The 14,052-nt window shown below is 39.2% G+C and overlaps 1 long non-coding RNA gene across 1 annotated transcript in view; it reads left to right on the top strand.

Moving 5' to 3' along the window:
- The first annotated feature begins 13,612 nt into the window (after positions 1–13,612).
- LOC147371955 (uncharacterized) overlaps positions 13,613–14,052 on the top strand; it is a 45,716-nt gene continuing 45,276 nt past the window's right edge. The window contains exon 1 of the long non-coding RNA XR_015164844.1: positions 13,613–13,979. This is a non-coding gene — a long non-coding RNA (uncharacterized LOC147371955). The remainder of the gene's footprint in view (positions 13,980–14,052) is intronic.

Below are 14,052 nucleotides of genomic sequence, written 5' to 3'. Positions count from 1 at the left end.
CTTCCAAGACTGAACCAGGAAGAAATAGAAATTATGAACAACCCAAGCACTGAAATTGAAGCTGTGATAAAAAATCTCCCAGAAAACAAAAGCCCAGGACCAGACAGATGTACAGGAGAATTCTATCAAACATTTAGAGATGACCTAGTGCCTATTCTTCTAAAACTCTTTCAAAAAAATTGCAGAGGAAGGAACACTTCCCAACTCATTCTATGAGGCCACCATCACCCTGATACCAAAACCAGACAAAGACAACACACAAAAAGAAAACTACAGGCCAATATTACTGATGAACATAGATGCAAAAATCCTCAACAAAATTTTAGCAAACAGAATTCAGCAACACATTAAAAAGCTCACACACCATGATCAAGTTGGCTTTATTCCAGGGATGCAAGGATTCTTCAATATATGAAAATCAATCAATGTGATACACCATATTAACAAATTGAAAGATAAAAATCATATGATAGTCTCAATAGATGCAGAAAAAGCCTTTGACAAAATTCAGTACCCATTTATGATTAAAACTCTTCAAAAAATGGACATGGAAGGAACCTACCTCAACAGAGTAAAGGCCATATATGATAAACCAACAGCAAACATTATTCTCATTGGTGGAAAACTGAAAGCATTCCCTCTAAGATCAGGACCAAGACAAGGGTATCCACTTTCACTACTATTATTCAACATAGTTCTGGAAGTCCTAGTTATAGCAATTAGAGAATAAAAAGAAATAAAAGGAATCCAGATTGAAAAAGAAAAAGTAAAGCTCTCACTGTTTGCAAATGACATGATACTGTATATGGAAAACCCTAAAGATAGTATGAGGAAATTACTAGAGGTAATCAGTGAACTTAGCAAGTTGCAGGATACAAAATCAATACAGAGAAATCACTTGCATTTCTATATACTAACAATGAAAATTCAGAAAGAGAAATTAAGGAATCAATCCCATTCACCATTGCAACAAAAAGAATTAAACAGGAATAAACTTACCTAAGGAAACAAAAGAACTGTACACAGAAAATTATAAGACACTAATGAAAGAAACCAAAGAAGACATAAACAGATGGAGAGATATTCCATGTTCCTGGGTAGGAAGAATCAATATTGTGAAAATGACTATATTACCAAATGCAATCTCCAGATTCAATGTGATCCCTATCAAATTACCCATGGCATTAGTCACAGAACTAGACGAAAAATTTTCACGATTCATATGGAAACACAAATGACCCCCAAGAGCCAAAGCAGTTTTGAGAAAGAAGAAGGAGCTGGAGGAATCAACCTTCCTTACTTCAGATTATACTACAAAGCTACAGTCATCAAGACAGTATGGTACTGGCACAAAAACAGAAATATAGACCAATGGAACAAGATAGAAAGCCTAGAAATAAACCCATGCACCTATGGGTACCTTATTTTTGACAAAGGAGGCAAGAATATACAATGGGGCAAAGACAGCCTCTTCAACAAATGGTGCTGGGAAAACTGGACAGCTACGTGTAAAAGAATGAAATTAGAACACTTCCTAACACCATACACAAAGATAGACTCAAAATGGATTAAAGACCTAAATGTAAGACCTGAAACTATAAAACTCTTAGAGGAAAACATAGGGAGAACACTCGATGACAAAAATCAAAGCAAGATCCTCTATGACCCACCTCTTAGAGTAAAGGAAATAAAAACAAAAGTAAACAAATGGGACCTGATTAAACTTAAAAGCTTTTGCACAGCAAAGGAAGCTATAAGCAAGGTGAAAAGACAACCCTCAGGTTGGGAGAAAATAATAGCAAATGAAACTGACAAAGGATTAATTTTCAAAATATACACGCAGCTCATACAACTCAATACCAGGAAACCAAACAACCCAATCAAAAATTGGGAAAAAGACTTCAGTTCAGTTCAGTTCAGTTGCTCAGTCATGTCTGACTCTTTGCGACCCCACGGACTGCAACACACTAGGCTTCCCTGTCCATCACCAGCTGCCAGAGTTTACCCAAACTCATGTCCGTTGAGTCAGTGATGCCATCCAACCATCTCATCCTCTGTCATCCCCTTCTCCTCCTGCCCTCAGTCTTTCCCAGCATCAGGGTCTTTTCAAATGAGTCAGCTTAACAAACATTTTTCCAAAGAAGACTTGTAGATGGCTAATAAATACAGGAAAAGGTGCTCAACATCTCTCATTATTAGAGAAATGCAAATCAAAACCACAATGAGATATCACCTCACACCGGTCAGAGTGGCCATCATCAAAAAGTCTACAAACAATAAATGCTGGAGAAGGTGTGGAGAAAAGGGAATGCTCTTGCACTGTTGGTGGGAATGTCAATTGATACAGCCACCATGGAAGACAGTATGGAGATTCCCTAAAAAACTAGGAATAAAACCACCATATGACCCAGCAATCGCACTCCTAGGCATATACCCTGAGGAAACCAAAACTGAAAAAGACACATGTATCCCTTTGTTCACTGAAATACTATTTACAATAGCTAGGAGAAGGCAATGGCACCCCACTCCAGTACTCTTGCCTGGAAAATCCCATGGACGGAGGAGCCTGGTAGGCTGCAGTCCATGGGGTTGCTATGAGTCGGACATGACTGAGTGACTTCACTTTCACTTTTCACTTTCATGCATTGGAGAAGAAAATGGCAACGCACTCCAGTGTTCTTGCCTGGAGAATCCCAGGGACAGAGGAGCCTGATGGGCTGCCATCTATGGGGTCACACAGAGTTGGACACAACTGAAGCGACTTAGCAGCAGCAGCAGCAGAACAAGGAAGCAACCTAGTTGCCCTTCGACAGATGAATGGATAAAGATTGTGGTACATATACAAAATGGAATATTACTCAGCTAGAAAAAGGAACACGTTTGAGTCAGTTCTGATGAGGTGGATGAACCTAGAACCTATTATACAGAGTGAAGTGAGTCAGAAAGAGAAAGATAAATATCATATTCTAACACACATACCACAGAATCTAGAAAAATGGTTCTGAAGAGTTTATCTACAGGGCAGCGATGGAGAAACAGACACAGAGAATAGACTTATGGACATGGGGAGAGAGAAGGAGAGGATGAGATGTGGAAAGAGTGATCCGGAAACTTACATTATCATATGTAAAATAGACAGCCAATGGGAATCTGCCCTATGTGTCAGGAAACTCAAACAGGGGCTCTGTATCAACCTAGAGGGGTGGGATGGAGAGGGAGATGGGAGGGAGGTTTAAAAGGGAGGGGATATATGTATATCTATGGCTGATTCATGTTGAAGTTTGACAGAAAACAACAAAATTCTGTACAGCAATTATCCTTCAATAAAAAAAAAATTAAAAAAAAAAAAAAGAAAAAAGCTGGGAAAGAAAACTCTCAGTGAGCAAAATGAATCTACCAAATGCATATTCCATGACTCTCACGTACATTTCTACCCTTAAAGAGTATTTTTGTCATGGACTTTTTTTACCCTTTGTGTAATTTATCTATGTATTAGTTGGAGGAGTACTTGTCTTTAAAATTGTTTGTTTTCTGTTAAGTTTTTTACAATACCCATCCTGAAAGCTAAGCTCAGAGGAAATAAGCAATTGTAGTGGAGGGCATGAAGATATATCATTTCCTTAAGAATCCTTGGAAAACTCTTTTTTATTAAATACCACCAAAGCCTGGAAAAAAAAATGAAGCATAATGGTAGGAATCAAAGACTTGAAAAATTTTTTAAAAAGAAAAAAAAAGTCAATTTAATTGGTTGGTTAATGTGAATATAAACAATGAACTAATATTCTAAATTCCTTATTTTGGATTCTTTCAAAAGTGAACACTACACACATTAGTCACATAATAGATTATAGATAAGGGAAATCTAATTTCCTAGAACTAAACCAAATCAGAAACATTCAAAAATTAGTTATCTTACTGTTTGAAAAATAGTCTAATACAGAAATAATATTACTTACTTTCATTTGATAACTACATATATTTTCTAAGTCTGAAATAAAATTTTAAGGAAAAATATAGAAAATCTACTTTAGCTCTTTCGTTTGAAAGATTTGATAGTACAGTAATGAAGGCAAAACGGAAAAACTGGTATAAAAGCTAAGTGAAACAGTAGAACACGGAGACACGCAACAATGAGAAGATTCATCTCCCAATTATGAGGAAGCAGTGTTGTTTCAGTGTTGGCAAAAATTATTTGCTGTCATTGGTTTCAGGCTACAGTAATTTTCTTTAGAACTGTACAGTGTTTGGATGCTGGGAAATCATTCCTGAGGGGGATTGGTTAGACTGGAGACCTATACTAAAATGCACTGAGTGCCCTATACTGGGTTGTCCTTGGATCTAGGATGGGAGTACCCTATGCTCTGCCTGCCCAGCCAACCTGGACATCCAGAAGTTAGGTAAGAACTCTGTGCAGTGTTGATATGCTGTTACACACACACACACACACACACACACTCTCTCTCTCTCTCTCTCTCTCTCTCTCTCTGACTCTGTGATTTATGTGAAAATACTGTAGAGGTTTTGAAGGGGGAAATATCACCCTTTAATGAGGTTCTTTTCAGAAGGGATGAGAAAGGAGTTGAATTTTGAATGATGGGTGCTATTTAGCTAAACCATTATGGTGGGAGGGTTTTCTCGCAGAGGTAACAAAACTGACAAAGTTAAGATGGGCACACACTTGAATCTTTGGAGCAAAATGTATTTATAAATGAAAAACCTACAGTTTCATAAAATAAGCAGCCATCAGGTTTGAACTTGTGAGTTAAGGGCGAAAATGTATGTAGAGTCAAACATTTAGAAACCTTGTGTTGGGGTGGTGTTTACAAGAGTCCTAAAACAGGTACAAGGAAAGGAAAGGGTTCCCTGCTTGCTGCCTACACACCCAATGACTCCTGATGCTTTCTCATCACCCTAAGGCTCTTATTCCAGGTCTCAGAGCTGTTAAGAAGGCAAAGTTGTAAAGGTAGGTTAAGACAGTCTTGAGTCAACTCCATGTCTTTTCTTTCCAGAGCCTTCCTTCTTCTCTCTCCTTCTCATAGACACCCACTGTTCCGTGGTAACTGTGCAGACCTTCTCTCTGGTTTGTCCACTCAACTCTGTCCTTAATAGCGGTACTTGGATGTTTGGTTATGAGCAAATACTGTCACTCAAAGATTGACCCCCATGTGGCAGGCTACTGCGGGTGGCAGCTTTGGCTGGTGGGGAGGAGCAGGTGGGCTTTCCCATTCCTCACAGGACACCATCTTGGAACCAGTGATACACTGAGGGGAATGTTAGGAGGAAGTCTGGTCACAGTGGGCGCTGCTTGCCTTTCCGCGTCATAGGAATGAGACTGTTTATTCCTTAAGGAGAAGTCTATCAGCCTTCTGAGTGTGGTTATATTTTGTGCCTCTCATGTGCAATTCTCTGAGCCTGATGGTGGGAAGGGAAAGCTAAGAGCCTGAAACAGGACTTGTCACCTTAAGTATCCAATCATAATTGATAACCGGAGCACACTTTGTGTTTGAGACCTATTTGATGTTTGAGAGATTTTGGAATATAAATGTTTTCCAGCTCTTTGTCTTGACAGACAGAGATGATTAATGATATGTGATGTCTAAGGAGATGAAATGAGCAAGGCTACAATGTGTGGAGATTTTTGACAGGGGACTTTTAGAAGGCATTAGAGAAGCATGGATCTGTTTCTTTAACTGACACCTTGCTTTTCTGTCTTTCACCCTGACTGACAAATAAGAGGCCTCCCCATCTCCTTGCCAAAGAGCTCTCAGGGGAGTAAACTGATTGTGTGTTGCAGTGGCTGTGGTTTACGTTTAGAATCCTGCTTACTTTTAAGTCAAGTGGAGCTTTAGTTTCAGTTATTTAACTGTGAAAACTAAAAAACTGTGTGTGGAAAAGATTTCCTCCCTTCTATTTAAATGTCCTTTCTCCTTAAAAGTTAAGCTTGTTATTTTAGAGAAAAATGATTTTCAATCCTCATGAAATAAATTCCGATGTTTGCAATTCTATGACGACTTCACTGGGGATTAAAATCTCCCATTTTGTAAGGAAGCTTCATTCACCAAGGTAGCAATCTTGGTGGAAAGCTTTTGAGGCATCAACTGAGTTCATGATTATTAGCAAGAAATTTTCTTTCAAAGCATCAGTCATTTTAGGTGTGCCTGGAGAGGTGAGCAATGTTGCCTGTTCATTTGGATGCTTTTCCAGTTATAAAATGGGCTCATGGTCTTAAATTCAGGAGAGTACTGTAATATCCTATTTTAATTTATTGCTTCTGAGTGGGATAAATGAAATTCCTCTGTTCAACATATTTCTCGGTTCTATTAGTTGTAACCTTTACTGCCCTCCCCCTGTCCCTGCCAAGACAGAATGCATTTTTGGTATTTTCCCAGGGAGACTATAAAACTACTATGAAAGCTTTCACATGTTCATTTACTCACCAAAGAAATTGTTGGGTGATTTTATTTTGCAAGACATTGTGAAATGCTAGGAGAAACAAAGAAGAACTGGGCATGTATTCGCCTTTAAGTTGAAGACCGATAGGGGAGGTAGACACACACACACAGAATATTTTCATAGCCTTCTACTTTATTCTGCACTGAGTTGGAGTCAAGGCAGTTGCTCAATCAGTGCTTTTTGGCTGACAGTTAACTAGAAGAGAATGTGGCTATCATCCTGTCCAATTCATCCATAGCACTGGGGAGGAAAATACTCAGAAAGGCTTAGCGACATGCCCAAGGCAACACAGCTAATTAGATACCAAGCCAAAGACATCTAATTCCAAGTCTGAGGCTTTTCTGCTTTCTAAATAAGCTGCTTTTCCTAATTTTGAAAAAGAAAAGAAAATGTTAGTGGCTCAGTTGTGTCCAACTCTTTGGGACCCCATGGACTCCTAGCCCACCAGGCTCCTCTGTCCATGGGGATTCTCCAGGCAAGAATATTGGAGTGGGTTGCCATGCCCGCCCTCCATGAGATCTTCCCAACCCAGGAATGGAACCCAGGTCTCCCGCATTGCAAGTGGATTCTTTACCATCTGAACCACCAGGGAACTGCTTCCAAATTCATCCTTCAGATTTACAGGTGGAGGTAAATCACTGACTTCCCTTGAGGATTTCTCCACTCCCAAAATTAAGTTAGAAGTTGGGGACTCTGGACTGAGTTAATACAAAGAGATCATGTTTGACTTTTGTATGTTACAAAGTCTCATTCAAATATGTAACAGTTTCTTCTTCATTTTGTTTTATTTTTTTGCATCTCACATTTTTGTTCTCAGAGAAGGGATTGGTAAGAAGACTGAAGATGAGTGTCGGTTTAAGGGGCTGCCAGCTCTGCTACCAAAGTTATTTTTCAGTGTGCAAATAATGTGATTGAGGCTGGCGGGAGTGTGGAGAGAAGAGGGGAAGCTTTTCAGGAAGTATAAGTATTCGCGATCATTTCCACATATATTTTTTTGCCTTTAATTTAAAATCAGGTTGATAGAAGGGTGCGAAGGGGAAGGAGGTGGGAGAAAGTTTCAGGAGGGAGGAAACATATGTATACTTATGGCTGATTCATGTTGATGTATGGCAGAAAACCAACACAGTATTATAAAATAATTATCCTCCAATTAAAAATGAAATAAAATTAAAAAAATTATAATCAGGTTGAAATCATTCCTGGTTTGCAATCAATCTTTTTTCATTGAGCAGTTATTGCTGAATTCTTCAATTCAACTTATTTTTCTTTTACGTGTCACAGTTGGTCTGATGCTAGACTAATGTGTGTGGAATTGATTTCTGACAACCGAAATATTTGGGAAAATATATTCTCTGTATTTGCAGGTTTTCCCAAATGTAACGCAAAACTCGTATATTTAAAATACATAAAAGGCAGATCCAAAGCACATTGCAAAAATCAAAAGGGGGAAATCGATACTCTATTAGGGATGACATTACACAGAATTTCTGTTCATAAATAAGAAAAAAAAAACCCTTTGATTTTATCTTTTGTCAAATAAATAACTAGCTTTATTTTAAAATCATTTCCCCCCTTTTACATTTAAGTTCTCAAGCCTTTAAACTGTATACCAAATGACAAAACAGAAATTGAGATAATTAATACCATCAATAAGTTGCAATTATCATGTGCTACAGTTTTTTATAAAATCAATTCTCTCAACGCCATCTCTCGTGGAGCGAAATGCACAGCTTAAATGAGCACAGTAAATCAACACAATCTTGCTATTTGAGAAGTTAATATTGTAAGAACTACTTTTTCTTTCATTGTCAAAAGAAAGTGGCTATCTAATTAGAGATAAGGGGTGTCTAAAAAATATTATCAAATTATTGGCTAAATAGGCCTCTGTCTCCTGCTCTCTCAACTCAGATTGTCTTCACAGAGAGGCATATAGGTTTGAATGTAAGGTGTAGGAGACAAACGCAGTCTTTGCACAGCTTGCGGCCCCTTCCATTTATCCCTCTGTCTTGCCTGCCTCCTGTTCTCTTTTTTCCCAAGGGTGACCAGGGTTAGCAGAGTGACTGCATTTGGCAGGGAAGGAGCAATAGAGGTCCTTCTTATCCTTGGTCCTTCCTATCCTTGGCTTTTCAGCTTCGGGAGGAATCTGACAAAGTACTTCTGGAAATCAGCTATGAACTCAGAGAAGCTTGGTTTTCAGTATGTTTCTGCTACTGATTTCTGCCAAGGCAGATACCTATGGCATATTTGGTACTTTGAAGAGATAAGTCTTTTAAATAATCACGTTTTGCTTTTGGTAACACCTGTCCTGTGAGTATCTTTGAAAATTCAGAGTCCTTGGAGTGAAATCTCATAGAAGACCATGCTGGCTCTACCTCAGGCCTCACTTGGATCATGTAGAAGGCCCTGCGGTGTTTGCTGAGAGGTCTTGTAACGGAACGGAGGTGTCCAAACCTGGCCAGCTGTGCTCTCACGCCACATCATGCCTGAGCACACTAGAGATTGCAGGGGCAGGAAGAGGTGGCCCCCACCTCCAGGACAAATGAGGTAATCAATTCCCAATTCTCATGGTACTTCATGCCATCTTTTACATGAGGACAGAAGAGCCCATAATAAGAAACACTTAAAATAATACAAATGCTTTATATGTGAGGGGGAAAAGATCAGCAAAAATATTCAGAAGATGATAGTGCCTTGGACTTCTCTGAGAAGGCTTTGTTGTGGGACTGTTTTATCCATCAGCTATTAAAAAAGAGCTTAATGGACAACAAACTTTTCAACGGCCTACAACAATGTTTGAAATTTCTCTCTTTTTTTCCAAAATTAAAAAAGCTCAATTTGATAAAATTGATATTAACATTTAATTTAAGTGTGTGTGTGTATATATATATATATATATATACATATATATATATGTATGTATATATATATATATTTGAGCAGAGAAGATTCTTTTGCCAGGCCAAGTATGGACAATGAGTGGCTTGTGCTCAAAAAAAAAAAAAAAAAAAAAAAAAAACCAAAAAAAAAAACCCACCCATGAACACTTTAATTTAAATATGTTTAGAACATAACATTATATCATCTAGTCTTCTGCAACTCAGCCAGTCAAGTTATAAGTGATTTGCATGACTCATTTTAGTATGTTTGAAATGGTGGTAGTACCTCTGAAGTAAGAACTCCTAGACTTTTCAAGGGTTTTTGATGGCAATGGTGGAGGATAGGTGGGAACGAGGGTGGCGTAAGGTGAAAGGAAGGGATGAGGTTTTGGACAGAAGGAAAACTTCTTGAAAACTATGACCCAAGTTAAAAGCCATGGTGTTAAATGTGATAATTTCTGAGAAACTCATAGGTGACTTCAAAAGTGCTTCTTAAAAACCAAGTTCTTTCCTTCTGGACAAAGACAGCAACTTAATTTTGAAATGATAAACAGGATTACATAGAAGTTGTGATAGACGACTCAGATTTCTGAATTGGCAGTCATCATTCCTGGAGCAATGAATTAGAAAATCTATTCTTAAAGACCATAATGAGCATATGTGCAGGTTTGCTTTTCTTGAAGGAAAACCTGATATACTGAGACTGGAATTCACAAAACAGATATGTCAAGGAGCTGCTTTATCAAATGATTCTTTGTCTAAAAAGGGTTTCTTGTAAATTAGGTTATTTTGAGGGCATGCACATGCTTGAAACATTTGTTTAGAGACTACTGTCTATTTAGGGGGCTGATTAGAGAATCATAAAGCTCAAACCCAACATGTCTGTCTTAGTCTGTTTGGGCAGTTGTAACAAAATACCATAGACTGGGTGGCTTATCAGGTCAGATCAGTCGCTCAGTCGTGTCCGACTCTTCGAGACCCCATGAATCGCAGCACGCCAGGCCTCCCTGTCCATAACCAACTCCCGGAGTTCACTCAGACTCACGTCCATCGAGTCAGTGATGCCATCCAGCCATTTCATTCTCTGTTGTCCCCTTCTCCTCCTGCCCCCAATCCCTCCCAGTATCAGGGTCTTTTCCAATGAGTCAACTCTTCGCATGAGGTGGCCAAAGTATTGGAGTTTCAGCTTTAGCATCATTCCTTCCAAAGAAATCCCAGGGCTGATCTCCTTCAGAATGGACTGGTTGGATCTCCTTGCAGTCCAAGGGACTCTCAAGAGTCTTCTTCAACACCACAGTTCAAAAGCATCAATTCTTCGGCGCTCAGTGGCTTATAAGCAGCAGCAACTTATTGCTCACAGTTCTGGAGGCTGAAAGTTCAAGGTCAGGGTGCCAGCGTGTCAGGTTCTGATGAGAACCCACTTTCTGGTTCCTTTTTGGTGTCTTTTTGCTGTGTCCTCACATGGTGGAAGGAGAAGGAAACGGTAACCCACTCCAGTATTCTTGCCTGGAGAATTTCATGGACAGGGGAGCCTGGTGGGCTACGGTCCATGGGATCGCAAAGAGTCGGACACAACTGAGCACGCAGCACATGGTGGAAAGACCTAGGCAGCTCTGCAGGAGTCTCTTTTATAAGAGCGCTAATCTAAGAGGGTCTGCCATCACTACCTAATCACCTCCCAAAGGACCTACCTCCTAATGCCATCAACCTGGGGATTAGGATTTCAACATAGGAATTTGAGCAGGACACAGACATTCAGACCATAGCCAGGTCTAGAACTTAATCCATTACCATCCAAAGTTAAACCCATTATCATCCCTCGTCACAGCCTCTGCTTGTCCTATCCTCTACCTTGCCCACCTCAGTTCAAGGTATCTTTGGTCACTCAGTTGCTTACGTCAGAAGAAGGCTCTCTCTCCCCTCAACCAGTTCTTCCTACCTTGCAGTTACCAGCTAGTTCTATTTCTTGTGCCTCCTCCATGTGTCTTGTCTTGGAAGATCTTTTTGTTACATATTTTTCTTTAAGCAATTCTTTTGTCTATGGAAGGATTTTTTGCAACATAAATGCTCTAATAAATGATTTTTGCAACATAGATGCTCTATATATTTTCTGTGCATCATCCTAAAATCAGTCCTTACAGTTCTCTTGTAATATAGGTTATCTGGATTAGGAACAGAGAGATTAGGGAGAGTGAAAGTAGGGATGCCATGGAAGAGATAACAACCTAGCATTCACTGAGCCCCTATTTGGAGAAGGCGATGGCACCCCACTCCAGTACTCTTGCCTGGAAAATCCCATGGACGGAGGAGCCTGGTAGGCTGCAGTCCATGGGGTCGCAAAGAGTTGGACACAACTGAGAGACTTCACTTTGACTTTTCACTTTCATGCATTGGAGAAGGAAATGGCAACCCACTCCAGTATTCTTGCCCAGAGAATCCCAGGGATGGGGGAGCCTGGTGGGCTGCCGTCTATGGGGTCGCACAGAGTTGGACACGAGTGAAGCAACTTAGCAGTAGCAGAGCCCCTATTATGAGTCTGGCTTTCTGTTGGCTTCACGTATGTTATCCAGTTTCTTACATCCACCCTGATGTAGGAATTATGCTTATTTTTACTAACAAGGATGCAACTGAGGCCCAGGGATTAAAACATGTTCAAGTGCACACAAGTGGTAGGTGGTCAAATAAGACTTGGGAGGCAGGCTGTTTTCTCATCATTATACCATTCTCCTTTCACTGTATTCCCTGGCAAGCAAATATCATGTTTAAATTTGAAGTTTTTTGATTTCTAGTCTAGTTTCTAAATGCCTTTCTTCTGCTAAATCCTTTTAACAGGTTAATAGAGCTGACATAAATTAGTAGAATACATGTGGATAATTAGTAATAGTTCCAGTGAGAGAGGACTCTAAGGCATTTTGAAGGACTCTAAAGCATTTGTTTGACTGCTTTACTTTAAAAAATATATTTTTTAGTTCTTTATAAAGGAATCTTGCTTCTCCAGAAAGACCTTAAGAGCTCCCCAGAAATAGCAATTTTTTACACTTAATGGAATATCAATGGATTTTCAGTGGAATTTTAAAATCTCAAATGTGAATGTATGAGGCCACAGCCAAAGCTGAGCTGCCTGGAATCTTTTCTTACTAAGCATGGTGCTGAGCTCCTGAACAGAAAGGTTCAGATTCATAATTCTGGACATTACAGAGTTTATTGACAGTGGAATTTGTGTAGCATAAATATAGGCAAAATGAAGATAAATATCAAAAAGTGGGTTAGCTCAAGACAAGCAGTCAAAAATTGATTACTTATATGTCATTTAAGATCCCATATTAAGTATGTTGAAGAGGCCTTTTTTTTTTAAAGATTTTTTTTTGATGTGGATCATTTTTAGTCTTTATTGAATTTGTTACAATATTGCTTCTATTTTGTGTTTTGGTTTTATGGCCATGAGGAATGTGGAATCTTAGCTCCCTGACCAGGGATTGAACCTGAACCCCCCACACTGGAAGGTGAAATCTCCACCTGTGGACCACCAGGGATGTCCCAAGAGGCCTCTTGATTGCTTAGAAAAAATGGGATTAGGAGAAAATTGGCCCTTTTTGGGTCAATGAAAAGATCCCTGATTTGGGAGTTTTGCCACTGACTGACCATTTAAAGGTGGGTGAATCTCCTACGAAAAGAAGGGCCAGATTAACTAAGGCCCTTCAGCTCTCACCTTCCAACAAACACCAAGATTCAAATTTGTTGCGACAATTCTTTCCACCTTGCAAAGAGAGAGATAATAATTCACTTGTTTCCATATTCATGAAGATAAATGTCATAACAGCTCTCAGTTTTCACATTTGTTTTCTTTATGAATTGCAACCCCAGAACTTGTGCTGTGCTGGATTCATGGAAAAACAAATGACTTTCATGCATAATGAGGCACCTATCTTGCTAATCTGTCTTGTAGAATCGAAGTCCCCAAGGTACAGCAATCATTCTTAACTACACATTTGTTTAGATTTCTTGATGTGCAACTATAGTTATTTTAAAAGAGGCTTATGCTTTTATAATTCTGAAATAAGACATTGATTTGTTATTATTACTTTTCCGGAAATGATTCCATCTATTTGCAAAACCACAGTTGAACAGAATCACCTTAAATAATATAAATAGGTATAATGAATAAAGCAAAAATTCAAACTGCCCCTTAGAAGATGCCTTACTTGCTAGTAAATTTATGTTGATATGCCAATTAAGATAGGAGGTCAAAAATGTATTTCAGAACCGCAGAAAAAAGTGAAGGAATCAGTGCAGCTAAAAGGGCAAACTGTACGGATGAACCTGACCGCTAAATGCGCCCCTCCCCCTCTTCCCTCATTTCTGGTCTCCATGCTGCGTCATTGCCGCTCTCTACAGGGGTGGAAATGAAAGCTCTCAAGTCCCAGGCAGCTCTGTGGGGGCTGCTTCACAGGACACTTCTGAGCAGATTTTGTTTGTGAGCCACAAAATTGGATCCATAACAAAGCAGGTGACTGAGGAGCAGACAAAAAAAGCCAGAGATTTACAGGGAAACAAACTGAAGTGCCTGAAAATGCTTCATGGAAGGAAAACATTTTACAGAGTTGAAAGAAGCAAGATATAGAAGACTGGGCCAAGCAAAAACTTGGAAGTGTAAGTTGGTGTTACTCAATTTTTTTTTTTTTCCTCTAATTTTATTTTATTTTTAAACTTTACATAATTGTAT

Source organism: Bos grunniens, chromosome 5 (genome assembly GCF_055505025.1).
Source record: "Bos grunniens cultivar Pamir isolate PY7600 chromosome 5, Bosgru_T2T1.0, whole genome shotgun sequence".
Lineage (NCBI taxonomy): Eukaryota > Metazoa > Chordata > Mammalia > Artiodactyla > Bovidae > Bos > Bos grunniens.
The sequence above is the reverse complement of the archived record's forward strand: the minus strand, read 5'-3'. Positions and strand labels throughout refer to the sequence as shown.